Raw genomic sequence first — 14,829 nt, 5'->3', positions numbered from 1 at the left:
AAAAAAAATTGCTGTTCATACACATGCAAACATCTAGATGCCCTTTTGGGATTTTGACTGAGCAAAGCAAAACTGACTGAGGCCGAGACTCAGTCGCTGCGCGAACGGCGGCACGGCAGACTCAGTGACATACCAAACACTGATCTGGAGCTGTTTACATGAATATAGCTTAATCAAATTAACATTTCTTTATTCAGGATTTTGTAATTGACATTTTTGCATGAACCTGCGACTTCATAGGTCGGATCTGGGCGAAGCAATTGTAGTGTACTTTGATAGTGACAAAAATGTGCTCAGTTTGCATGTAGCATCGGTGGTCTAGTGGTAGAATACTCGCCTGCCACGCGGGTGACCCGGGTTCGATTCCCGGTCGATGCACACTTTTTTTCTAGGGTTTTCCTCCATTGCTTCAGAACAATGTCACCCTTTTTTGTTTAAACCTCAGATATGATCATACATGTATATGAAAATAATAAATTACCTACATTTTTCTTAGAAATAAAACTGTTATTCGTGAGTGTCGTTTGTGTCTATGTTTTAGTTTGTTTGTAGTGATAACAAGTTTCAAGTTTCAAGTTTTATATATTCCAATAAAACCCCGTGAGGGTACATGGAAAATTAAAAAACACAATAAAAACAAATTTCATTCAACACCAAATAAAAGGAACTAAAACAAAAAGAAATCAGACTATGTACAGAAAAGGGAGTTGAGGGGTGAGGGAGAGCAAAAACAATACAAGAAACAATTCAACAATAATAATAATAATAAATAATAATAATAATAATAATAATAATAATAATAATAATAATAATAATAATAATAAAACACTACAAGTGCAAAGTGACTGATTACATACATTTCTTTACTATGGGAAATGGGGGGAAGGGAGAGGGGGTGGGTTAACATAAGGACAAAAATACTATTACACACAACACAAAACAGATAACGGAGTATAAAGCTAAAAGAGAATTAAATTTTACTCGCTTCTCAAACAGTCCATGACAAGTGTCATGAACTTTGCGAGTTTTAGCAATAAACTCTTTTTTGTAGTGGAAAAAAGCTCTCTGAATTTAACTGAATTGGGGCGGGCATAATAATAGCACCGTAACAACTGTTTTCTATAATTGGTAAAAAAAAGGACATACAAAAATATAATGGAACTCGTCCCCAAGGTCACCTGATGAACATTTGTGACAGATTCTGTCTTGTCTGGGAATACCAAGAGTCCTACCTTTTTGTGTATGAGACAGAGAGAGAGGGGAGAGACATGGAGCAGCCTCAGCAGCAGAAACAACACAGAAGAATTGAAGTCTGTGTGAGTGACTTTTTCTCAGGGCTGCGCGCGTTCTCAGGGCGACAGAACCACACTTTCATAAATCCCCGTCACAAACAAATGTATTAATTCCACAAACAGCATAGCGATACATATACAGTGCATTGGAAAAAAAACCAAAATCCAAGCAATAAAAGAAGTAAATAATCAGCACTTTTGACCCCAAACAGGGCCCCAGCAAAAACAAAACAAAAAACAAAACAAAACAAAAAACAATCAAAAAACATTCCACTGCAACGAGCGCGTGCGGCGCACGCACAGAAAAGCCACAGGGCTGAAACTGACAAGGTAGCAGCGCACATCTCTCCATCAGCAAAAGACGCAGACGATCGTGAAACTGGGCACTCATCCCACGGAGCCAAGACTCCCCTTCTCGCAGAGATAGCTGCCAATTGATAAAGGTATTTTGACGTCTCTACCCCTTTGATCTCGCCGCCTCTACCTGCCGCGCGGGGGCTGGAGTTGCAAGCAAGCGCGATAAGTCAATGCTCGCGTCCTGTTTGCCCCCACCCCCCCTCTCCTCCTCCCCCTGTTTGTTGATCTTTCGTGCCCCGAGACTGACTTGAAAACTTCACTGAACTTCTATCTGGATAGGAGTGAATTTCGCTGCTGAATAGGCCAATAAGAGAGATAGCCTACATTGCAGCAGTGGAAGATCTTTGAATATAACTGAGTTGAACTTCGTGGAAGGTCTTACCTGTTTTAGGTTTGAGGTAGTTATTTTGTGTTGTGGAGGCGGGGGGCTCATCTTACCTGTTTAAGGTTTGAGGTAGTTATTTCGTGTTCTGGGGGTGGATGGCTCATCTTTCCTGTTTAAGGTTTGAGGTAGTTATTTCGTGTTCTGGGGGTGGATGGCTCATCTTACCTATTATAGGTTTGAGGTAGTTATTTCGTGTTCTGGGGGTGGATGGCTCATCTTACCTGTTATAGGTTTGAGGTAGTTATTTCGTGTTGGGGGTGTGTGTGGCTCAGTGGGATTTGACATTAGAAGTTTGTCGGGTGGTAACTGTGGATCTGAGATTTTCGTGTGTGAAGAGAATCAAAACATGTATAGTTCTGGCGTTTCGAATAAGCAGTATATGGACTGACCTAGGTATAAATAATTGGTATAAGACAGACAGACACACTCACAACACTCACACTCACAGACACACACACACAAACACACGCACGCACGCACGCCCCAACCCCACACACATAACCAGAAAGATTACTATTAAGGTGATGGGTTGTGAACATCGCCAGAGCAAGTGTGCATACTACGAGGATCAAGGGAGAGAGGGATGGAGGTAGTGGTTGTCACTGAGATGCAACATGTCCTGAACGTTCTGCAAGACACTGACGCCCCCCCCCCAAAAAAAAAAGAAGCAAAAAAAAAAAAACAAAAAAAAAAAGAAGCAAAAATCGGTTGTGGTCTGCAGACGGGGATTTGGAGGATCAAACTGTATTTTGTTAAATTTTACCCAAAACACAAAAGACAAGACAAAGATTACATTCCAATAAGCCCGTTGGGATGGTGTATGCATACACAATTTTAACAAAATATAGAAAAGGAAAATTATGACAATAAATATAAACTCTGAAGAAAAAAAGCTGTGTCGATGTGAGCACATCTTCACACAATTGCAGTGAACAACACCCGACATGGCACATTCATGATTTTGAAGCAGTAATGTAACTGTAGGGATAATCACAGACATATATATTCACTATTACAAGGATGAAACCAAAGAATAAAAAGATTTAGAGAATAAAAAGATTTAGAGAATAAAAAGAGATAGGAGGTCCTGGGATATATTGGGATTTGGTGGACAAGAGAGGCGGTTGATGGGAGGAGAGGGGCTGGGGGGAGAGGAAAAGAAGGATTCTTATTGCCTACATTAACACTATCTCCCCAGACACTGAAAGGATCCCTGGCTTCCCCAGACAGCAATAACTGGACCCCGAACCAATCACCACGTCTCCACGCCGTTTTTTCTCCACCAGCAGGGGGGACGAAAGTCGCACTGACCAGGTCCGCTTCATTCTACTATTTTGTTGGATTAATGACATCGAATGCCAAGTATATCAGTCATTCGCAGCATCCATTTTGGCCAGGAGTGGTCAAGCCATAAAAATCACACCTTTCAGTGGTACTTAGCCCTTGTCCAGTTTTATGGCCTTAACGCCTACAAGTCCATTAGTAAAACCCCGTCAATGTCTGGCAAGTGACAGTTTCTAAAGGTCTGTTTTGACAGTTAGGTGGACAGTGGTCAATTTTCACTACTACCCCGTGGTTATGTCCAGGCGGAGTCCGGCTAAGCACCCGGTCATGTTCGGTGGATACTGTCCAGTTGAAAAGTGACATTTATGTGGAATGAGATTAAAGGTATGGTAATATACCATGTCGATTAAACTTGGCTGGATTTTTCAGTGACGACTTTGGTCAGTCTTGCCAAGCTAGTTTTGGAGTGGGGTGGGGTGTGGCTGGCTATTCGATGAACATTGTACAAGAAATGAGCACGAGTATTCAAGTTGTTTCAGTTCTGAAGGCAGATCTGCGCTACTCGTGGCTATATTGCACAACGAAACATCCATGGATTGATAGTCATGCATCAGAAAAGTGAGGAAATTCATTCATTGAATCCATTCTCACTTTCTCTTTCATCTGCTGGTATGGAGGTCTGTGTGTGAAGAGTAAGAATGTGCTTGGGCGGGTGGTGAACACATGTGGTAAGATTGTGGGGGTGAGACAGGAAGGATTGACTGTGCTGTATGAACGACGTGTGGTGCGAAAGGCCCGCTGCATCATCCAGGATAGTAGTCATGTGCTCGCTCACCACTTTGAGGTCCTGCCCTCAGGACGTCGCCTCCGCACTCCCAGATTCCGCACGCTCAGAACTAAGAACAGTTTTATTCCAAAGTCAATTGGCTTTTTAAATACCTAAGTTAATTAAAACTAGTATGTGTGCCGGTGAACATATGCACTGATTTCTGTGATGAATATTTTTTATGTGCACCCTTATGCTGAGTGTGATAACCCTCGAATGACTAGTCCTGTGATAAATATTGTTCAATGACATATCTAGTCCTGTGATAATGATAGTTTTTAGCGTTAAACTTTTAGCTAAAGCTGACGGCAATTAACCTATTTGGAATCATGTTACTATTCCTGTTAGTGTACATATGCGTGCGCGAGTGTAGTATGCTTCGTATGGTATTTTTATCTGTTGTCTTATTATTTGTTTTGTCTTTTAATGTGCACCACACTGAAATTTCTCTGTATGAGATAATAAAGTATTCGTATTCGTATTCGTATTCGATGCTACGAGTATACGGTCTTGCTGAAATTGCTTGTTGTGTTCGACTATTTCACACCGGTGACACTGTGACGGTTCCCCTACGCTTTGTGTCCGGTGCCCTGACCCTTTGTGTTCGGTTCCCACTCGGTTCCCACACGCCAAAATTCGCGGACAAAACATCCATTTATGGTAGTATTACGCAATGTTGCTCTCTGAGAATGGTCTTGTTAGATCTGTGAGTGTTTACACTACATGCCTAGGTGCTGTTGGATTGAAGGTTTTTGATATTTTAGCCGTTATTAGGTAGAATGCCTTCCACTTTACTGCAAAACTGCATAATTCGTAGCATCGGCAAGAAATATCCTACCAAAAAATGCCTGCTTGGAACTGTCGTTGGTCCAGCAAAAAGTTCAACATGTCTGTAGCAGACAGCCCAAGTTTCAAGATTGTAGGGCCATCCAAACAGCCGTAATAATAAAAACAACAAAAGTAGTCAGTGAAATTGGCTGTGTTCGGTCCCCACACACTTTTGTGACGTAGGCGTGACGGTTCCCATAATTCATTGTGTCGGTCCCCACTTTCTGTGTCGGACCCCACTTTCGACCTAATTTCTCTGTGACGGACCCCACAACCAGCCTATTTTGTGTCGGTCCCCACACCTTCTTGGATTTATGACTTGCCGGTTACTTGTATCATTGTATTCATTGAATCTAATTGTCTCGGAGTTATTTTTCAGCAAAAACCGGCAAGGCAGCACCTTTTGTGATACCAAGTAAGTCAGATGACATCAGTATGTGTGTGTATGTGTGTGTGAGAGAGAGAGAGAGAGAGAGAGAGAGAGAGAGAGAGAGAGAGAGAGAGAGAGAGAGAGAGAGAGAGAGAGAGAGAGAGAGAGAGAGAGACTAACTTTATTAGTTTATGCCACAAATAATATATAACATTATTTATCTCTGGGACGGTTCCCAGTATACCAGCAAATTATGTGTTGATCCACCCACACCTTCTTGAACTGGCCTTCCCAATATCTACTCTTAGTCTTAAGGCCCTGGAGATATGCAATTTGGCACATTTTTAAAATAAAAGATCCACCTGTCGTATGTGAGATTCAGTTTTCAGAGCAAAATGCTGCCCAGGGACTTCTAGTGGTGATTGAAAAAAAAAAGAGTACTTGCCTGTGTCAAGTATGTAGAGGTTACATGCCGAGTCTCAGTGACTATCAAAAATAATGGTCGAAGTTTGCGGATCATGAAAAATGCGAGCTTTAGCGAGCTTTTTCATGACCGCGAACTGAGACCATTATTTTTGATAATCACTGAGACGAGGTGTGTAACCTCTTTATTCCTCCTTTCTTCAGTTATTCAAAGAAAAGAGGAGGTTTTTTGCGAAAGTTTGATCGAATCCTATTCACTCAACCAGTCAACCTGCGCAGGCGATCGATTAATGCGCGGTTGTATAGTTCCGTGCAAATCATTCCATTCTGTTAACACTTCTTGTCAGTTTTCCTATTTTGGACTAAAATCAAGTACACAGATATGCTGTTATTCTGCTGTGGCGGCAAAGGCAGATATTGTGTGTTCTGTATATGTTTTGGTATCGGTTAGGATAATGTTCTTTCGTCAAATAGGAATAGCAGACGAACTTTTGCACCCGTGTTCCAACGTTAAAAACTGTATGAAGTTAAGTTTTCTGGAGAAAATAGTGTATGAAACCGCTTTATGTTGTTTAAATTGATGAGATGTGTGCATTTGGTTGCGTGTGATCTGTTTATTAAATGAAATATTGTTGAAAACTGACCGTCGGATTGCAGTCTGTTGTCGAAGAAACTGAGTGAAAAGAAGGGGAACTACTCTTGTCGCTAGACAAAGTATGAGTTACTTGCCTTGGGAAATTGCTTGTGATGAACGTCTGATCTAGATTCAGAAAACAACCGAACTCATGGATTTTATATGGAGATTCATGTGTTCAGGCCTGTAGTTGTTAATTTAAATGCGGTATGTTTGTATTGTTTGCTCCAGAGATGTATACTTCGTACATTAGAGCGTTCTGAACTTTTCAGTCGCAAAAAGTAGTACCGAAACAGAACAGCTTCTCAACCCATTGCACTATCGAGGATTCAGGCTGTTGCTGGGTCGTTATTTGTTTGGTTGCTGGGTCATTATCGAAAAATAACTACCCCTACAAGTTTACAGAGGTAAAGAAGCAGAGGGGGGAATAAGTGTCTTTATCCACGCTTGTTGTAAGAGGCAACTTTTCCCAGCTCCTTGTGTTCATGACTGCTTTCTCTTAAAATTAATTACTTTATGACAGTCAGAATACAATGGAACAAGGCTACATAAACCCTGACAGCCTACGACAACGGCCCGACTAAGGCTCAACACCGCGCCAATAAATTCAGCATTGGGCCAATGTTGGGCCATGATTGCTCCGTTTTCGTAGGCTATCAGGGTCAAAGATACATATTGGTAAACTAGTAAAATACATGTTCAGCATCATCAGCAATACCACAAAAGGATTAAAACAAGAAATTCCTCCGATAGGAACTACACCCCCGTCAAAGGGAAATAACCTTCTCAGTTGGTGGCAGTAAGAATGGTTATTTCCCTTTGACCAACGGGGGTGTCCGTCTATACCAGGCCTTGTATAATTTTAATCCACCAATAACTCCCTAACCGTGTGTTTGACTGGTCCCAATTTTTGTAAGGACCGTCTCAGGAATGTATAGAACCTGTTCACCAAGTTTGGTGACGATCGGTCCGTTCATTCTTGAGATCTACTTGCGAACACAAACACATCGAGTGAAACCTATACACACCCCTATACCGGGGGTGTAAAAATCCTATTAGCTGTATGTCAGCGGCACAATGCAACCAGAACCAGCGTTTATGTGGAGTGATCGGGTGCTGGTCACTACCGCGAGCGTCACTACCGCGAGTACCACTACCGCGTCTCACACTAAAGTTGTGTTTCCGTACCCGCGATAGCGTTTTTCCAGCGGTGCGACGAAAATCAAGCAGATAGAAAATGACCAGGAGTGTTTCCACACGCGCGACGCGTTAGCGGCGCGACAAGCGGCAAGCGACGCGATTTTTTGAAAGGGTCCTGGAGCGATTTTTTCGCGTTGTCGCGCGGCAACGCGGGAGTTTACAGATTTTACCGCATGTTTAAAACGCAAGTACGGAAACACGTCACGCGTTTGCGCGCGTTTTCTTTTGTCGCTGCCGCTGTCGCGGGTACGGAAACAGAACTTACCGCGAGTACGACACTACCGCGAGTACGACACTACCGCGAGTATAACACTACCGCGTGTCACACTACCGCGAGTATAACATTACCGCGTGTCATTTTATGACTTCCATGGCTGAAGGCAAAGGTTGAAATGTTTCCTTGAAATATAAAACAAAAAGGCCTGGTCTGTTCTCTGAACACTAATTCAATGTTTGTCATGCTAACCAAGAACTCAAAACGATCAGAACACACTATCAGAATACATATAGAATGGGTTGCTTCCAATCAAAGCCGTTAGAACACAAACTCACAAGAAGTAAGTTTGCATGCGTTCTCTCTACGGTTATGGTACTCGCGGTTGTGGTACGCGCGGTAGTGTGACACGCGGCAGTGTTATACTCGCGGTAGTGTCGTACTCGCGGTAGTGTGACACGCGGTAGTGTTACCCGCGGTAGTGTCGTACACGCCGTAGTGTGACACGCGGTAGTGACGCTCGCGGTAGTGTCGCATAACCGGAGTGATCTGGAAAGGTGTCAATCTCTCTCTCTCTCTCACTCTCTCTCTCTCTCTCTCTCTCTCTCTCTCTCTCTCACACATACACACACACACACACACACACACACACACACACACACACACACACACACACACACATACTGATGTCATCTGACTTACTTGGTATCACAAAAGGTGCTGCCTTGCCGGTTTTTGCTGAAAAATAACTCCGAGACAATTAGATTCAATGAATACAATGATACAAGTAACCGGCAAGTCATAAATCCAAGAAGGTGTGGGGACCGACACAAAATAGGCTGGTTGTGGGGTCCGTCACAGAGAAATTAGGTCGAAAGTGGGGTCCGACACAGAAAGTGGGGACCGACACAATGAATTATGGGAACCGTCACGCCTACGTCACAAAAGTGTGTGGGGACCGAACACAGCCAATTTCACTGACTACTTTTGTTGTTTTTATTATTACGGCTGTTTGGATGGCCCTACAATCTTGAAACTTGGGCTGTCTGCTACAGACATGTTGAACTTTTTGCTGGACCAACGACAGTTCCAAGCAGGCATTTTTTGGTAGGATATTTCTTGCCGATGCTACGAATTATGCAGTTTTGCAGTAAAGTGGAAGGCATTCTACCTAATAACGGCTAAAATATCAAAAACCTTCAATCCAACAGCACCTAGGCATGTAGTGTAAACACTCACAGATCTAACAAGACCATTCTCAGAGAGCAACATTGCGTAATACTACCATAAATGGATGTTTTGTCCGCGAATTTTGGCGTGTGGGAACCGAGTGGGAACCGAACACAAAGGGTCAGGGCACCGAACACAAAGCGTAGGGGAACCGTCACAGTGTCACCGGTGTGATGATGGGCCATGTCAGGGAACAGAAGTAGCTCGCTGACTGTCTGATTTTTTTCCCGAGATTTTATTACCTCTCTGGGCCATAAGATGTGGACTACCTTGGGATGGGACAATAAAGTAATGAGAGAGAAAAATCTAATATATTCCTTGACTTTGGGGTAGCGCGACTCTGTTGCAGCTAACTTTCATGTGGGAGAAATAGGCCCTGTCGGAGAACAGAAGTAGCTCGCTGAGTGTCTGATTTTTTCCGAGCTTTTATTACCTCTCTGGGCCATACGATGTGGACTACCTTGTGGTTTGTTTGTTGTTTGTTACGTGTAAGGATTACCCACATGACAAGCAAACAATACATAATTCGTTTGATCTTATCGAGGTTATCGTTCCGAATAAGTTGTTGTATATACTGTAAACATTCCACTTTTAAACACATTTTTAAAACACCTGTTGTGAACACTGAATGAATTACTCTTTTACAAAAATAACACATGAATAACACACACTAAATAATGTTTACCATTTGTGCTACTTTTACCAGTTGAATTAAACAAACTTCACCAACAAAGTATTGCGACAAATTACGCACCCGAATTAAGGCATTAATTCCCATGTCATTTTGTTCAATTTGTCTATGCTACTACCCGTAGTACATGTAGTATGTAGTCAAAATAGTCGGAAAGTTTCAAAGCAAACTAACAAGTCCTTGCTGACATACAGCGCTTTTTCGCATAATGCCCCTCGTAATTAACGCAAAAAACTCCCGTTTTTGACCGCACATACGATCGACACCTGCATCAGAAGGAATAGCATAGAACACAAAATATGCGAGCGTGTGAATCCGTGATTTGTAAAAATGTAAAACAATCGCCCCGCGATTTACAAATCACGTAAATGCGCCGGATATTTTCTTGTCATCTCCAAAGTCAAGGGATCTATTAAATGTTTTCAATAAGGAATCAGAAAGGCCATATACATTCCGCTCCGCGCATATCTATTAAAATCCTTCGGCAACAAATTATTGCGACAAATTACGCACCCAAATTAAGGCATTAATTCCTATGTCATTTCGTTCAATTTGTCTATGTACTACCCGTAGTAGCTTACATGTAGTATGTAGGCAAAATATTCGGAAAGTTTCAAAGCAAACTAACAAGTCCTTGCTGACATACAGCGCTTTTTGGCATAATGCCCTTAGTAATTGACGCAAAAACTCCTGTTTTTGATCGTAAATGCGATCGACACCTGCATCAGAAGGAATCCCGTCGCGATATAACCTTCGTGGTTGAAAACGACGTTAAACACCAAATAAAGAAAGAATCAGAAGGAATAGCATAGAAGACGTAATATGCGAGCGTGTTAACCCGTGATTCGTAAAAATGTAAAACAATCGCCCCGCGATTTACAAATCACGTAAATACGCCCGATATTTTCTTGTCATCTCCAAATTAAGTCAAGGGATCTATTAAATGTTTTGATTCTTATTTCATTACTTTTTTGTCCCATCGCTGGGATATTCGGGTCAATTCCCCCCAATGGAAGGCTAGCAGGAACAAAGTCGCGCTTCCTCCAAATCAGGGGATCTATCAGATGTTTTTTCTTCTTTACTTCATTGTCCAATCACTGGGAAATTCGGGGCGTTTCCTCCCTGTGGAAAGCTAGCAGCAACAGAGACACGCTACCTCAAAGTCAAGGGATATATTAGATTGTTGTTTTTCATTACTTTATTGTCTATTCGCTGGGAAATTCGGGTCGCTTCCTCCCAGTGAAAAGCTATCAGCAACCGAGTAGCACTACCCCAAAGTCAAGGGATATATTAGATTTTTTTTCTCTCATTACTTTATTGTCCCATCGCTGGGAAATTCGGGCGCTTCCTCGCAGAGAAAAGCTAGCAGCAACAAAGTCGCGATACCCCGAAGTCAAGGGATCTATAAGATGTTTTTGTCATTAATGTATTTTCCCGTCGCTGGGAAATTCGGGTCGCATTCTCCCAGAAGAAAGCTAGTAGCAACAGAGTTGCGCTACCCCAAAGTCAATTGATCAATTAGATTTATTTAATTCTTTTCATTATTTTATTGTCCCATCGCTCAAAAATTCGGATTTGTTTTCTTTATGCTAAAAATCGTAATATTTTATCTATCGAGTCCAAACCACCCCCACCACCCAGCGTGGACGGCTTCACTGTGTCACAATGTGGATGCAAAGAAAGACAAAAATATCTACTGAAAGAGCACACGCCGACGACGAGCAATATCTAGTAAAACTGCAGACGGGTCACCTGCAGACTCAGCCGTGTGTGTATGTGTGTGTGTGTGTAATCCAGCAGCGTGCTTACAACAACAACAACAACAACAAACACAAAAAACACCTAATAAAAAATGTTAAAAAAAAACCACAATAAATACCGGTTAAGCGATATGAAACAAATCAGTCAATCTGTCGCTCGAAACAAAAATATCAACACTAAAAACCAGCCATATATGACGTAATGTGAGTAGTTTTGACAGCATCGCTGATCACCTACCTTAATTCTGTTTTCACATATTAATGTTTAAAACAAACATAAACTTTGAAAATAATTCTCTGAGAATGTTAGGACAGTTCCACTCATCTTGAACTCAGGTCAAAAGGAGTTCAGGTCATTCTCTCCCTGACAGGATGCCTTGAGATTCCTTGTCTGGCAAGGAAACCGATTTTTGTGTGTGTGTGTGCATATTTAGAGCTTTTTGTAATGTATTATTGATATAAGCAGATTCGCGATCGTCGATAATGATTTTTCATGGTGTTTTGTCATTTTAAAATTACGAAGGAATTGAAATGTAAGACAGTTTCAAGCGAGCTATTTTTCGCGGCTGTATTTACTGTGCAAACAATTCTAAATATGACAAAAGTGTCACGTGATAATCAACCGTTTGGTTTCGGCGCTCACTGGAGCAGACGATTTTTTCTATAACCAGTTGACAGAGATGAAACCATATATTACGGTCTCCTTCCGGCAGCAGTCCCAAAATGTCGACTTGTTTTGACCTTAGAACGATGTCTTTATCATAACTGTGAAGAACAGAACGGAGATCACTGTCGAAGTCGGCCAATCTGCAATCATTTTCGTCTCGCGAACACTGATCTCAAATTTAGATCAGTGCTCGCGAAAAACATATGGGAGATAACTCTGTATTCTTTTTTTTTTATATAGATTCGCGTAGGACTGTAGCGTCCGGTCAGAGAGACAACTGGCAATAGCCGTGGAGCGATGCTTATCAGAATGAGTTCCACTGAGTCCACCATAATCAAATATAGTGCCGAAAAATTAAAGCTTCTTTTTTAATACAATAACAGGATAGATTGTTCCAAAAAAAACTACAGAAAATTGGCCATTTTGACCTCCATAATGTAACATCTTAAAAGTAAGTGTAGTTGGACCTGTCTTTAACGACAGTTTGAAACTGTCTACCCGAGTTGTTATCGCAATTAAAGAAAGCCGCCGTTGGCTACTCGGGTGGTGTCTTATCGCTTTCAAGAGTATGTCAAGAGTATGTCAAGAGGTGTGTATGGGGTGCACTCAAGCGCAGAAGACAACGTGATTGCATTCGGCTAACTGAGAGCCGTCCCGTCCGTCTGATACTTTTAGCAGTCGGTATAGCGAGATGGTAGTGTATGAATTTTATGTATTGGTGATGTAGAGATAGTACAATGTAATTAAAAAAATAAATTTAAAACAAACATGATTTTAAAGGTTGTGAAAGACAGGTTGTGAACGTTAGTTTGGGCCGAAACTGGCAGCCGCAGTCCGTTTAGACATGTGATCGCAGTTGACAAGTAAGCAATATCTTAAAACATGTCGCGTAGACGAAATTAATACATTCAGTCAACCCTTCGAACTCACATTATGAAAGACAATACGAAGACAAAACTCAATACCTGTGTCGATTTCATACCTGACGGCGACCGCTATCGCGTTCACGCCACAGAAAGCCAGTATAGCGCAGTAGTGTAAAGCGCTTCTTATGAAATTGTGCTTTTTCTATTGTATATTTGTGACCCTCCACCACGGAATGAGTCGCATGTCACCTTTGCATGATTTTCATATTTTTACATTTTCCTAAAGAGTTTGTTATGCTCTATCCAGTGGTGAAACCCGTTTTAGAAAAGAGCGGAAACTGTTTGAGTTATACGCCTGTGACTAAGGTGACCCTCACACTGTTACCATACACTCTCCGGACTTATATCAAGCCTAGCGCAGAACCGCGCGAGGTGACATGCGACTCATTTCGTGGTGGAGGGTCACATTTTTTTCGAGCTTGTTTTAATCCAAACAGGACATTAAACGTTGTATGTATTTTTGACCAAAATAGGACATTTTACACAGATCGAAACAGTCAGTGTTCCTCCGAGACCGCGCTAGCGGTCGAGGTGAACGACTGTCGAGATATGTGTAAATTGTCATATTTTGGTAAAAAAATACAAATAAAATGTATGTATCTGGGTAGAATTTCTTGTAGTTTTTATGATTGAACGCACACAAACATGCACTATTTTGTAGTCTCGGCTGGCCGCCTAAACAGACGTTTTGTCGGCCTCTGACGTCACATAGCTCAAAGAAGGGAAATCCAGTGTTCAATCGATACACATAGATTTGTTTATGGAATCAGAAAATGATCAAGAATAAGATTACATCTTTTTGGATCGATTCATCACATTTTATTTTTAAATACAATTTTCTGACTTTTAATGGCCAAACTCAAAAAATAATTTGCAAGCTTTAATCCTGGAATGCAATCTTGTTGTCCGGATTTTGTCGAAAGTTACTTTTACAGAATTTTAATCAAATGAATCCAAAAATGAGGGTGTGACAGTGCCACCAAAACTTGTACAAAATGCCAGATATTACGTCATCAAAGAAACGTATCCTCCAGTAGTCCAGTAGTTTTCTCTGAATGTCAGAATGGCTCTACACATACATACACACAGACCCACAGACCCACAGACACGTACTACGTAGGCCCTACACCACAACCCTAGTCACGATTCCCCATCTAAGTTAAAACATTTAGTCAAAACTTTACAATATGTTAAAAAATATATATATATATATTTCGTGTGGTCGTTATAGACAAAGTGGTGGACAAGCTTTCATTGGACAGGTTTGATTGCACGATCGGACTAAAGATTCAAACACACCGATTGGCTTCAAGGGAGCCCGGGTAGCTCAGGTTGTGGACTTGTGATCCTAGGGTCGCGGGTTCGAATCTCGGCCGGGGCCCAGATATGTCATAATGATATACTACAACAACAAAAGTTCATGGAAAGATAGAAACGCTTACTTGCGTTGCAACTTTCAAAACATTTAAGAGTAATTCGCAGTCGGCTGCAGGTCGAACATCATGGAAAATTACATATGAAAATCCGGACGAGGAAGTAAACTTTACCAAAACATTATTGCGAGAAATGTCGCGACAAAACTGCCGGTTGTTGTTATTTTTCTACCTCAAATGCACTCGACATCTGCATGAGTAGGAATAGCATAGAACACAAAATACGCATGCTAACTTAACAAGACAACATGTTCTAGGTAGATAATGTTTGACTTTCTTCTCTCATGTAAAAGTTGTATATCATCTATA

General features: G+C 41.5%; 1 non-coding gene across 1 annotated transcript; it reads left to right on the top strand.

Moving 5' to 3' along the window:
• Positions 1 to 307: 307 nt before the first annotated feature.
• On the top strand, positions 308 to 378 carry Trnag-gcc (transfer RNA glycine (anticodon GCC)). Its single transcript has one exon. It is a non-coding gene; the product is annotated as a tRNA-Gly (tRNA).
• Positions 379 to 14,829: the final 14,451 nt, after the last annotated feature.

The sequence above is a fragment of the Littorina saxatilis genome, linkage group LG2 (assembly GCF_037325665.1).
Source record: "Littorina saxatilis isolate snail1 linkage group LG2, US_GU_Lsax_2.0, whole genome shotgun sequence".
Classification (NCBI taxonomy): domain Eukaryota; kingdom Metazoa; phylum Mollusca; class Gastropoda; order Littorinimorpha; family Littorinidae; genus Littorina; species Littorina saxatilis.
The sequence above is the reverse complement of the archived record's forward strand: the minus strand, read 5'-3'. Positions and strand labels throughout refer to the sequence as shown.